This window comes from Microcaecilia unicolor, chromosome 5 (genome assembly GCF_901765095.1).
Source record: "Microcaecilia unicolor chromosome 5, aMicUni1.1, whole genome shotgun sequence".
NCBI lineage: Eukaryota > Metazoa > Chordata > Amphibia > Gymnophiona > Siphonopidae > Microcaecilia > Microcaecilia unicolor.
Window position 1 is genome coordinate 350,867,805 of NC_044035.1, and position 12,519 is coordinate 350,880,323.

A 12,519-nucleotide genomic window follows, 5' to 3' on the forward strand; every position below is an offset into this window, starting at 1 on the left:
CTTTGAGTTCAACTCTTGTTCAAGGAAAGCGGTATTGGGGCCCCAACTCGGGTTTACCCCTCACTCTTCCGGGACTACTGCTGGCCCAATGCTGCCACCGGTGGTAGTCCCGCCCCAAGCACACGCCATTTCCCGGTGAAAAAGAAAACCCCTTGAAATGGCTTGTGCGGCAGTAACCCAGCGGTAATTGGGCATTTGCCACGTGCTGCCTGGTTACGTTAGCGCGGGAGCCCTTATCGCCACCTCGCTGGGTGGCGGTAAGGGCTCCCTACAGCGTGGCCATGCGGTAAGAGTTCTCTTACCGCATGGCCATGTGTGTCTGGGAGTTTTTTTTACCTGCTGCAGTAAAAAGGACCCTGGTGTGCAGGAAAAATGCCCCCCTCCACCGCCACTAGCGCAGGGCTCTTTTTCCCACAGCTTGGTAAAAGGACCCCTATATAATCTCTCTATATAAAAAGCAACCCCAACGTTCTATGAAGCCTCCAGCCGGAAGTGTGAAGGGGCCGAGATATCCGGTTTCCCTATGAGTGTCTGCCCCGCCCTCTCTGTAACACAGTCAGTGAAGGAAAACAGCAGAGCAGGAAATCAAATCGCTGGCTCTGTAACAGTGAAGGACTCAGAGGGGGGAGGGGAGAGAGGCCAGAAGGCAGGGACACACACACTCCCACATGCACACAGAAGAAAACATTGCTAGCCCCCGTTTCATTTGCATCAGAAACGGGGCTTTTTTACTAGTTATAACATAAGAACCTAAGAACTGACATACTGGGTTAAACAAAGGTCCATCATCCTGCTTTCAACAGTGCCCAATTTAGGTCACAAGTACCTGGCCGAATCTCAAAGAGTAGTAAGATTCCGGAACCCCAAAAGAATAGCAACATTTCGGAAAATCAAAGAGTAGCAACATTTTGGAATCTCAGAGTAGCAACATTCTGGAATCCCAAAGAATAGCAACATTCAATTCTACTCACCCCCAGGGATAAGAAATGGATATCCCCAAGTCTGCCTGGCTTATAGCGGTTTATGGACTTTTCTTCCAGGAAGTTGTCCAAACTTTTTCAAACCCAGTTACGCTAACTACTTTTACCACATCCTCTGGCAATGAATTCTAGAACTTACTTATGCATTGAGTGAAAATTTTTTTTTCGCAGATTTGTTTTAACTGTACCTACTTAGTAACATCATGGACTGTCCCCCTACTCTTTGTACTTTTTGAAAGAGCAACAATTGAGTTGCATTTATCCATTTCACTCCAATCACGATTTTGTAGACCTTTTTCATATCTCCCTTCAGCCATCTCTGCTCTAAGCTGAACAGCCCTAACCTCTTAAGCTTTTCCTCACAAGAGAATTCTTCCTTCCCCTTTATCATTTTGAGCACCCCTTCTCTCTATCTTTCTAATCTCACTGTATTTTTTTTTATTTTTTGAGATGCGATGACCACAACAGCAGTTCACAATACTCAAGCTATGGTTGAACATCAAACATATAAACGGCGAGTGACCGTACTCACTCGCAAATGCGCAGTAGAGGCTTCCCTCTCTGTCCCGCCCCCGCGTCAATACGTGATGACGGGGGCGGGACACAGAGGGAAACTGCGCAAAGCCGCCAGGTCGCTACCACTCCCCCACCCCCGAGGTCGCCGCTTCCGCTCCCCCCACCCGGAGTCACCGCCGCCACCCCTCCACCCGGCCTGGGCCCTCTCTTCGCTACTGAACTTACATCCTTTCGCCGGAACGCAGCATGCACATCAGCTGAGCTGCCTCGGCCTTCCTTCCCTGCCTGTGTCCCGCCCTCGCTGACGTTACGTCACACGAGGGCGGGACACAGGCAGGGAAGGAAGGCCGATGGCAGCTCAGCTGATGTGCATGCTGCGTTCCGGCGAAAGGTTGTAAGTTCAGTAGCGAAGAGAGGGCCCGGAGCGGGTGGAGGGGTGGTGGCGGCGACTCCGGGGGTGGGGTGGGGGGAACAGTAATGGTGACCTCGCGGGGTTGGGGGGAGAGCCAGCGTCGACCTCTGAAAACCCCAATACCAGCCCGTTTTTACGGGCTCAACGGCTAGTAATTATATAAACCTCCTTGGTACTAATTTATGACTTAGAATAATACAAGATGGTAAGATTCTGCCTTCCAGGTGCTTTTGCTTGACCCTCACCCTTGCAAGGTCAGGTTCATACGCAGTGCACAGGATCTGGGTGCAAGAGATGCTCCTGGCATGGCCATGAGGCACTTCATTCACCGAGTAGCACAACCTTCAGCAGATCGCCTACACTCACTGACAAACATCATCTCAAATTGAAGAAACGGGAGAAAAGATCAAAGAATTGGAATGCGGTAAACAGAGCAGCTTTGAACAAAGGCCGTGCAGGACAATTAAATGACTACTAGGTTCTTCAAACGGTTTGTGAACAGACTGATGCATCATGTAAGGTCTAGTACCAGAGACCAGGGAATGGCATATGCTAAAAACTTTGCAAAATGAATCGGTGTAGTGCAATTCTAGTAGCTGTCTTAGCTCGGAAGAAGATATGTTACATTAAAGTACATAAGTACATAAGTAATGCCACACTGGGAAAAGACCAAGGGTCCATCGAGCCCAGCATCCTGTCCCCGACAGCGGCCAATCCAGGCCAAGGGTACCTGGCAAGCTTCCCTAATGTACAAACATTCTATACATGTTAGTCCCGGAATTGTGGATTTTTCCCAAGTCCATGTAGTAGCGGTTTATGGACTTGTCCTTTAGGAAACCGTCTAACCCCTTTTTAAACTCTGCCAAGCTAACCGCCTTCACCACATTCTCCGGAAACGAATTCCAGAGTTTAATTACGCGTTGGGTGAAGAAAATGTTTCTCCAATTTGTTTTAAATTTACTACACTGTAGTTTCATCGCATGCCCCCTAGTCCTAGTATTTTTGGAAAGCGTGAACAGACGCTTCACATCCACCTGTTCCAATCCACTCATTATTTTATATACCTCTATCATGTCTCCCCTCAGCCGTCTCTTCTCCAAGCTGAAAAGCCCTAGCTTCCTTAGTCTTTCTTCATAGGGAAGTCGTCTCATCCCCGCTATCATTTTAGTCGCCCTTCGCTGCACCTTTTCCAATTCCACTATATCTTTCTTGAGATGCGGCGACCAGAATTGAACACAATACTCAAGGTGCGGTCGCACCATGGAGCGATATAACGGCATTATAACATCCTCACACCTGTTTTCCATACCTTTCCTAATAATGCCCAACATTCTATTCGTTTTCCGAGCTGCAGCAGCACACCGAGCAGAAGGTTTCAGCGTATTATCGACGACGACACCCAGATCCCTTTCTTGGTCCATAACTCCTAACGTGGAACCTTGCATGACGTAGCTATAATTCGGGTTCTTTTTCCCACATGCATCACCTTGCATTTGCTCACATTAAACATCATCTGCCATTTAGCCGCCCAGTCTCCCAGTCTCGTAAGGTCCTTCTGTAATTGTTCACAATCCTGTCGCGAGTTAATGGGTTCCCTTAGCTCTCAAATCCAGGCAGATGTGAGTGCAGGGGTGAAGAGAAGAGTCGTTTATCTCTAGAGAATGTTCTGGGGATGGAGGTGTTCAAGAGGTAGCAAAAATATGAATGTAACAAGGGGTAGTTTGATTTTGCCAGCACTCCTGTATTTTAGTAGCCCTTCGCTTGGAATCTGCAGGGGGAACTGGGGGCCCAGTGAATCAGGCAGGCAGAGGCTGTCAGTACCCCCTCCTCCCTTTCTCTTGTGCTGATTGGCAGCAGAGGAAGGGAGCTGTCTAAAGCAGCGGGACAGCTCAACATGGTGCAATATTCCTTCTCCTCCTACCACGGTCAACATGGATCAGGTTCTTGGGAGGGGTTGATGAGTGATGGGATCAGGAAGGAGGGATTAATGGTTGGTGGAGGAGCAAAGTCTTCAGTGAGGCGATATGGAGGAAGAGAAGATAGTGATTGGGGAGAGGAAGGAAAGAGTGAGGGCATGTGGGAGACAAGTGAGGAGCCTGGAGGGGATGCGGCTTAGGGGGAGATGGAGGAGATTGAGTGAGAGGTAGCAGGATGCAAGTGAGGGAATTAGAATGGTGATGGGATTCAGAGGGGTGTGGGTGGCTAAATGAGTGGATCCCAGGTTAGAAGGGGGGGGGGGGATAAAGGTCAGAGGTGCTGTGGGATGTGAGTAGGGATCAGAGGTGGTAACTGGGGATGAAGAGATCATTCCTCCCTCTCCAGTCCAGATTCTACTCTTTTTCTCCTCCACCCCTCCATGATCCCATCTCCTCCCTACCCTTTACTTCTCATTATTCTACTCCATGATCCCCCTATCCTCCCCTCCCTCTTCACCCCCATCCCGTCCTGCCTATTCTCTTCCTCTGAGATCCTCTCCCTCCCCATTGCCCAGAGCACTCCCCTTATTCATTCTCTCCCTTCCTAATACCTTTTACTAAGATCTCTTTCCCCAATCAAATCAACTGGGCACAAAAAAGATGCCCCAAAATGACATTTTTATCAAATTAAAAATAATCTACATAATTTGATTGTGTAAATATATGTGAATTTATGAAAATGTGCCACTTAATTGTTACCATAGAATATTAAAAAAAAAACATTAATTGTAGGAAACCAGGGGTTAAGGGTGGGGGTGGGCTTTACCCTACCTGAAATACTGGTACCCAGGGTCGCAGATTTGAAATATGGCGAACACATAGACATCACCTTCTTGCTCCCAGATTCCTTCATAGTCTTCCATGGTTGTCTGTGATGCAATCAGACAAAGAGCAAAAAACAGAGCCCATCGAAGAGGATTCATCACACAAATCCTCCCACCGGCGAGCACTCCTTAAACCTGTGTGGAGTAGGGACACTCAGGGAATAATTCCATGCCACAGACTTTACAGTCTCAAAGGTGCTGTCTCCACCCAGTTTCAAGTCAGAGAAGCCACACAGTCCGGACCACCCCAGAAATAAACATATGCAGGTGACTGATACTGAATATGATCTGTCTCTGTTACCATGTTTACAATACCAACCATTTGCAAAATCCCAGATTTAGCAGTCAAGTCAAATGAAGTGTGCAAGGCATAGGTGGTGACAGCTGCTCCTATCGGGAAATTCAGAGTGTAAGGTCAGAGGATCACAGACAGGTAATATCTGGAGACGCAGGATCTTTTCCTCTGTGCATAGTATTAATGTAGGTTCTGACAACACTGCCCAACATAAATCTTCCTCAAAACAAGTGGGGAAAGCATGCACACTATTGCTCATGGAATTCTTTCCAACCTCTGTGCAGGGCCGGTCCTAGGGTCTCTGGCGCCCCCCTGCAGACTATCAGTTGGCGCCCCCTCATCTCCTTTCTCTCTTCTCCTTCGCCCCATCCCCCTCCCATTTATGGCCACCTGCCCGCTATCTTCTCCCCCCAACATCCCCCTTTTTCTTCTTGCCACCCTGCGTGGTTTAAGTCTTTTTTAATTTACCCAGTGGCCGCATCATTTCAAAGCCCTGCCCGTCTCTAGCCTTCCCTCCCTTTGTGAGTTCGTTCCCGCAGAGTCCCGTCCTCGAGGAAATGACGTCAGAAGGCAGGACTCTGCGGGAACGAACTCAAGAAGGGAGGGAAGGCTAGAGACGGGCAGGGCTTTGAAATGACGCGGACGCTGGGACGGAGGTAAATAAAAGATTTAAACCCCCCAAGGGCAGCGTGGTATGGCGGCGCAGCTCTGCAGCTGCGCCCTTGAAGGCAGGCGCCCCCCTGCGGTGCTTACCCCGCTTACTGGGTTTGACCGGCCCTGCCTCTGTGTATGTGTGTATGTACATGAATGTGTGTGTGTGTTTCAACATTGCTGTGCTTCTCCGCCTGTAGGTGCAGGGACGTAGCCAGCCCTCCAATTTTGGGTGGGCATGGGGGTGGACTGGGGGGTAATTCATTTCTCCTCCCCCCTCCCCTGGGCACTAAACATACCTTTGCTGGCAGGGATACTGTGGACTTCTGCATTACAGAAGCAGCACAAGGAGGAGAGGAGCGGCTCGGGAACTGCATTTCTTTGGCTGGTGGGACTTTGGCATCCTCACCAGCCATTTAAGGGGGGGGGGGTTATGGCTGGAACCTGTGGTTCCCACGCTGGCGATGTGGAGAACACAGATGATCACTTTACTTTCTCAGGAACATCTTGACATCACTGATTTAGCATCAACGAAAGGTGAAAAATCTCAATGAATTTGGGAATGCTTTTGGGCTACCCTGGAGGAGTGGCCTAGAGGTTAGAGCACCAGACTTGACATCCAGAGGTGGCCAGTTCAAATCTCAGTGCTGCTCCTTGTGATCTTGGGCAAGTCACTTAACCCTCCATTGCCTCAGGTACAAACTTAGATTGTGAGCCCTCCTGGGACAGAGAAATATCCAGTGTACCTAAATGTGACTCACCTTGAGCAACTACTGAAAAAGGTATGAGCAAAATCTAAATGAATAAATATATGGAATGTTGTTACTATTTGAGATTCTAGATGGAATGTTGCTAGTGGAGGAATGGCCTAGTGTTTAGAGCACTGGTCTTGCAATCCAGAGGTGGCTGGTTCAAACCCTCTACTGCTCCTTGTGACCTTGGGCAAGTCACTTAACCCTCCGTTGCCTCAGGTACAAACTTAGATTGTGAGCCCTCCAGGGACAGAGAAATATCCAGAGTACCTGAATGTAACTCACCTTGAGCTACTACTGAAAAGGTGTGAGCACTGAGCAAAATTCAATAATAATAAATAACCTATAGCTTGAACCGACTCACCATGCTGTGCCAGACATTAGACTGCTGATGATCTTCCATACAGTAAGGGGTTGTGGGAGGTGGGGTTTCAAACCCATTGGTAAAAAATGTATTCTTCTACTCACTTGCATAACTTTTGCAAATTGTCAGGGGGTCAAATAAATTGGTCAGGGCTCTTGAAAAATTCCAAAATATAGCATCACAGCAATTGGTATCGTTTTGTGACGCCTTTGATTCCTCTGACGTCACTTGTCAAACATTTCTGGTTCTCAATTGTGTTTGCTGTGATCCTATATTTTGGAACTTTTCATCAGCCCTGACCACTTTGTTTGACCTCCGACGCAGGTATTTCATGCCTAAACACAGCTCATGTCGGGTTCATCAGTGAATGACTCTTGACTATCCCATGCTCGATGGCCTTTGCTCCTTTTTTTTGATCCTGTGTTCATGCTGTGTACTTTGACCCTCTCTTTTGCTACTGCTTTGTGAAATGTTCATTTTTTTTTCTATTTTTGTGTTTTGCAAAGTACAGTAAAAAATTAAATTTCTTTTTCTCTGTTTTTCTTATATCGGTATTTGCACTGCTTATAGGATTTGGCTTTCTTTGGGGGGAGGGGGTGTCTGCATTTCATTTTTTTATCTGCGTGTTTTTTGTGGTTCCGTATTCTGTATTACATGAGGATCTGTCCATGTTCTACATAGTAACATAGTAACATAGTAACATAGTAGATGACGGCAGAAAAAGACCTGCACGGTCCATCCAGTCTGCCCAACAAGATAAACTCATATGTGCTACTTTTTGTGTGTACCCTACTTTGATTTGTATCTGTCCTTTTCAGGGCACAGACCGTATAAGTCTGCCCAGCACTATCCCCGCCTCCCACCACCGGCTCTGGCACAGACCGTGTAAGTCTGCCCAGCACTATCCCCGCCTCCCAACCACCGGCTCTGGCACAGACCGTATAAGTCTGCCCAGCACTATCCCCGCCTCCCAACCACCAGCCCCGCCTCCCACCACCGGCTCTGGCACAGACCGTATAAGTCTGCCCAGCACTATCTCTGCCTCCCACCACCAGCTCTGGCACAGACCGTATAAGTCTGCCCAGCACTATCCCCGCCTCCCAACCACCAGCCCCGCCTCCCGATCTCGACTAAGCTCCTTAGGATCCATTCCTTCTGCACAGGATTCCTTTATGCTTATCCCACGCATGTTTGAATTCCGTTACCGTTTTCATTTCCACCACCTCCCGCAGGAGGGCATTCCAAGTATCCACTACTCTCTCTGTAAACCTTAAAAAGGAGCGGGGATAAAGGGGAACCCTGCGGGACACCGCTAGGATTACTCCACTTTTCTGATAAATTTTGATCTAACTTTACTCTATAATATTGAAATTTCAAGAAAACAGGAAACCATTTATATTACCTTCTTGTATCAGCAGACTCATCCCCTGGTATCCCCCCCCCCTCACTATCACAGAGTGCAACAACCCCCCCGCCCCCCCAAAAAAAAAAATCAGGCCACAGCACCTCCAGGCTCAAAATACTACAATCTCGCCAGTTTATTTAGAGCAGAAAATTCAGACAGGAAGGCAGCAAAGCAAATCAATCTGTCAGTGACCCTTTGATAATAAGCTCAGATCTGAAAAGGAAGGCTTGTGCTCACAGAGACTGAGTAACAAACTGAAAACCTGCTCCCACTGCAAGACCTTGGAAATGCTCAGCAAAGACTTGTGAAGAATTCCTCCCTGATGGTGCGCCCTTATCTACTGTAACAATGTCTGTGTTTTGGACAACAACACTAGAACATTTATAATATTACTAGTAAAAAAGGCCCGTTTCTGACACAAATGAAACGGGCGCTAGCAAGATTTTCCTCGGAGTGTGTATCTTTGAGAGAAAGAGAGTGTGTGTGAGAGATGGAGTGTGTGTGTCAGAGAGAGAATGCGAGAGAGACAGAGACAGCGTGTGTGTGTGTTTGTGTGAGAGAGAGAGTGTGTGACAGAGAGATAGAGTGTGATAGACAGGGAGTATGTCAGAGTGTATGTGAGAGACAGTGAGTGAGTGTGAGCCCCCACCCCCACCTCTTGCAGGGCCCCCCTCCTCACCCCACCTCTCTGGTCTCAGGACCCCCTCCCCACCTCCCTGTCCCCTGCCCCCCTCCAGCCATCCATGTCCAGCGACCCTCCTCTCCCCCTGCAGCTACCCATATCCAGTGACCCTCCCCTCCCCCCTCCAGCTATCCATGTCCAGCGACGCTTCCCCCCCCCCATGTCCAGCGACCCTCCACTTCCCCCCCCCCCCGGCGCATCAAACCCCCTCTCCACCCGCAGCTGCAAGTGGCAACGCTGTCCGGCCGCCGCTGCCCCTCCTGTTGAGCAGAAGGCCGCCACAAAAAGGAAAGAAGCGACAAATGCTTTCAAACCCAGCCCAAATCATCCGCAAATGCCCGAGTCCCAAAACGCAGTCTCTGCGGCTGCAGAGACTGCATTTTAAGACCCGGGCATTCCCAAATGACCTGGGCTGGGTCCAAAAGCATCATGTGTGACTGAGGTGAAGGATTCTGCTCGCATGTAATGTGTGGGAAGATGTAACAGTCCAGCTTGTTCCAGTTTCCCAGTAGCAGGTATACTGGTGCTCTAGGGCCCACTGTCTTTTCATAGGTGGGTTAGGGGCTGATAATGGTGTGTTAAGCTTTGTGCATAGGTTTTTTAGTGTCTTATTGCAGGGTTTTGTGTTATCTCCTAAAGTGTCTGGCCTTATTTGAAAGCAGGCTCTGGAGCAAAAATGTGCTGCAGTGGCGATCCTAGGTCAGCTGCCACCCGGGGCGGATCGCCGCTGCGCACCCCCCCCCAGGTGCAGCGGCGTCCGTCCTCCCAGGGTGCAGCATGACCCCCCCCCCCCCGGCGCAATGACACCCCCCTCCCAGGCGCATCAAGCCCCCCCCCCCCCCCCCACCGCTGGGTGCATTCTTGGCTGCTGGAGGGTGCAGAGAGCAGCCGCGCGCCTGTTGGCTCCACTGGCTCCCTCTGCCCCGGAACAGGAAGTAACCTGTTGCAGGGCAGAGGGAGCAGGGAACCAGCGGAGCCGACAGGCGCGCAGCTGCTCTCTGCACCCTCCAGCAGCATGCACCGGGGGCGGACCGCCTCCACCGCCCCGCCCTTGGTACGCCACTGATATGCTGTATAGTCACCATGCAAACAAAAGTCCATCTGCTTTAAACGTAGTGTCTGGCAGTGGAAGGAGCTCATGCTGTTCCAAAGTTGATGATCACAATTTGCATATTTTTGTATGGTGAGTTGTAAGGGGGATAAAGCATTTAGAGCCCTTTTTACAAAGGTGTGCTAATGATTTTAGGGCATTCTAACAATCATCGTGTGCTAATCACTAAGATGCCCATAGGAATATAATGGGTGCTAAAAACACTAGTGTGCCTTTTTAAAAGACCCCCTTAACTAGGGTTACCATATGTCTGGATTTACCTGGACATGTCCTCTTTTTGAGGACGGCCCGCCCGCCAGCCTGCCTGTTTGTCCAGAAATCCGGACAAACAGGCAGATTGCTAGCCTCCCCTCCCCTTACTTACTACTGCCCTGGTGGTCTAGTGACCTCTTCGGGGCAGGAAAGAGCCCCCTCTTTCCTGCCCGGAGCGCTCCCCTGCATGCATCCTTCCTGTTGCCGATCTTGGTGCCAATTCAAAATGGGCGCTGAGAGTTGAAGTGACTTTGCGAGACGTCAACTCTCGGTGGCCATTTTGAATCGGCGCCGAGATCAGCAACAGGAAGGATGCATGCAGGGGAGCGCTCCGGGCAGGAAAGAGGGGGCTCTTTCCTGCCCCGAAGAGGTCACTAGACCACCAGGGCAGTAGTAAGGTAAGGGGAGGGGGGTGACGGGGAGGGGAGGGTGACAGGGTGTGTGGCAGGGGGGAGGGGAAATGTGACAGGGAGCGGAGCAAGAGTGTGACAGGGGCGGGGTGGGGTGGGGGTGTGTGGTAGGGGCAGGGCATGTGTCCTCCTTTTTGGGGGGGACAAAATATGGTAACCCTACCCTTAACCAGCTACAATGACCATATAAAACAGAGTTCTGTCTTTATGCAGTTCATCCTAGCTGGTTAAGTGCTGAATATTACACTTAACCAGCTATAGTTTATCCAGCTACGTATTTCCGGATATTCAATTCAGGTGCCTGGACTTGGCCCAGTCAGTGGCGTAGCTATGGGTGGGCCTGAATGGGCACAGGCCTACCCAATCTTGGCTCAGGCCCACCCAGTCGCAGTGCCACACTGCTCTCTTTCCCTCTCTCCTTCACGGCGTCCCAGCATCTGCACTCCAGTCTCTGAACCCCTTCCCTCCCCGGTGTCAATACAGGCGTTCTCGGAGCCTGCAGCGAGGACGGACGGAGTTCAGAGACAGGAGCGCAGATGCCAGGATGCCACGGAGGAGAGGGGGAAGATATGGGGTAGGTGAAAAAAAAGTCTCTTTGTGTCCTTAAAAAATATCTTTGGGAAGATATTTGTGGTGTGTGGTTGGGGGGAGGAGGGGGCACGTACGCGTTGAAGGGCCCATCCAATTTACCTCTGGGCCTAACCAAAATACTGAGTCTGGCTACGCCTCTGGGCCCAGGAAGAAAGCTGGCAGAAATGCTCTAGTTCAGCCCTGCAGCCAATACCGCATGAAGAAGGCTTCTGTAGATGCAGAATATAGGCTTGCATTTAACACTATGACAATGTAGAGTCAGGGGTCATTAGAAAGGGGGCATAATGAGAGCAATTTCCTATGGTGCTGGCTCATTTCAGTTAAAAAAAAATATATATCTATATATCATTCTCCCTGTCTCCTCAGCTCGAAACCTTGGGGTCACCTTTGACTCTTCTCTCTCCTTCTCTGCTCATATCCAGCAGATTGCCAAGACCTGTCGTTTCTTTCTTTACAACATTCGTAAAATCCGCCCCTTTCTTTCCGAGCACTCTACCAAAACCCTCATCCACACCCTTGTCACCTCTCGTTTAGACTACTGCAATCTGCTTCTTGCTGGCCTCCCACTTAGTCACCTCTCCCCTCTCCAGTCGATTCAAAACTCTGCTGCCCTTCTCGTCTTCTGCCAGGGTCGCTTTACTCATACTACCCCTCTCCTCAAGTCCCTTCACTGGCTCCCTATCTGTTTTCGCATCCTGTTCAAACTTCTTCTACTAACCTATAAATGTACTCACTCTGCTGCTCCCCAGTATCTCTCCACACTCGTCCTTCCCTACACCCCTTCCCGTACACTCCGCTCCATGGATAAATCCTTCTTATCTGTTCCCTTCTCCACTACTGCCAACTCCAGACTTCGCGCCTTCTGTCTCGCTGCACCCTACGCCTGGAATAAACTTCCTGAGCCCCTACGTCTTGCCCCATCCTTGGCCACCTTTAAATCTAGAGTGAAAGCCCACCTCTTTAACATTACTTTTGACTCGTAACCACTTGTAACCACTCGCCTCCACCTACCCTCCTCTCTTCCTTCCCGTTCACATTAATTGATTTGATTTGCTTACTTTATTTATTTTTTGTCTACTAGATTGTAAGCTCTTTGAGCAGGGACTGTCTTTCTTCTATGTTTGTGCAGCGCTGCGTATGCCTTGTAGTGCTATAGAAATGCTAAATAGTAGTAGTAGTAGTAGTCTTTGGGATTCCGGAATCTTGCTACTCTTTGGGATTCTGCACAGAATCTTGCTACTCTTTGGGATTCCGGAATCTTGCTACTCTTTGTCCTTATCCCTCGTTTGTCCTGTTTG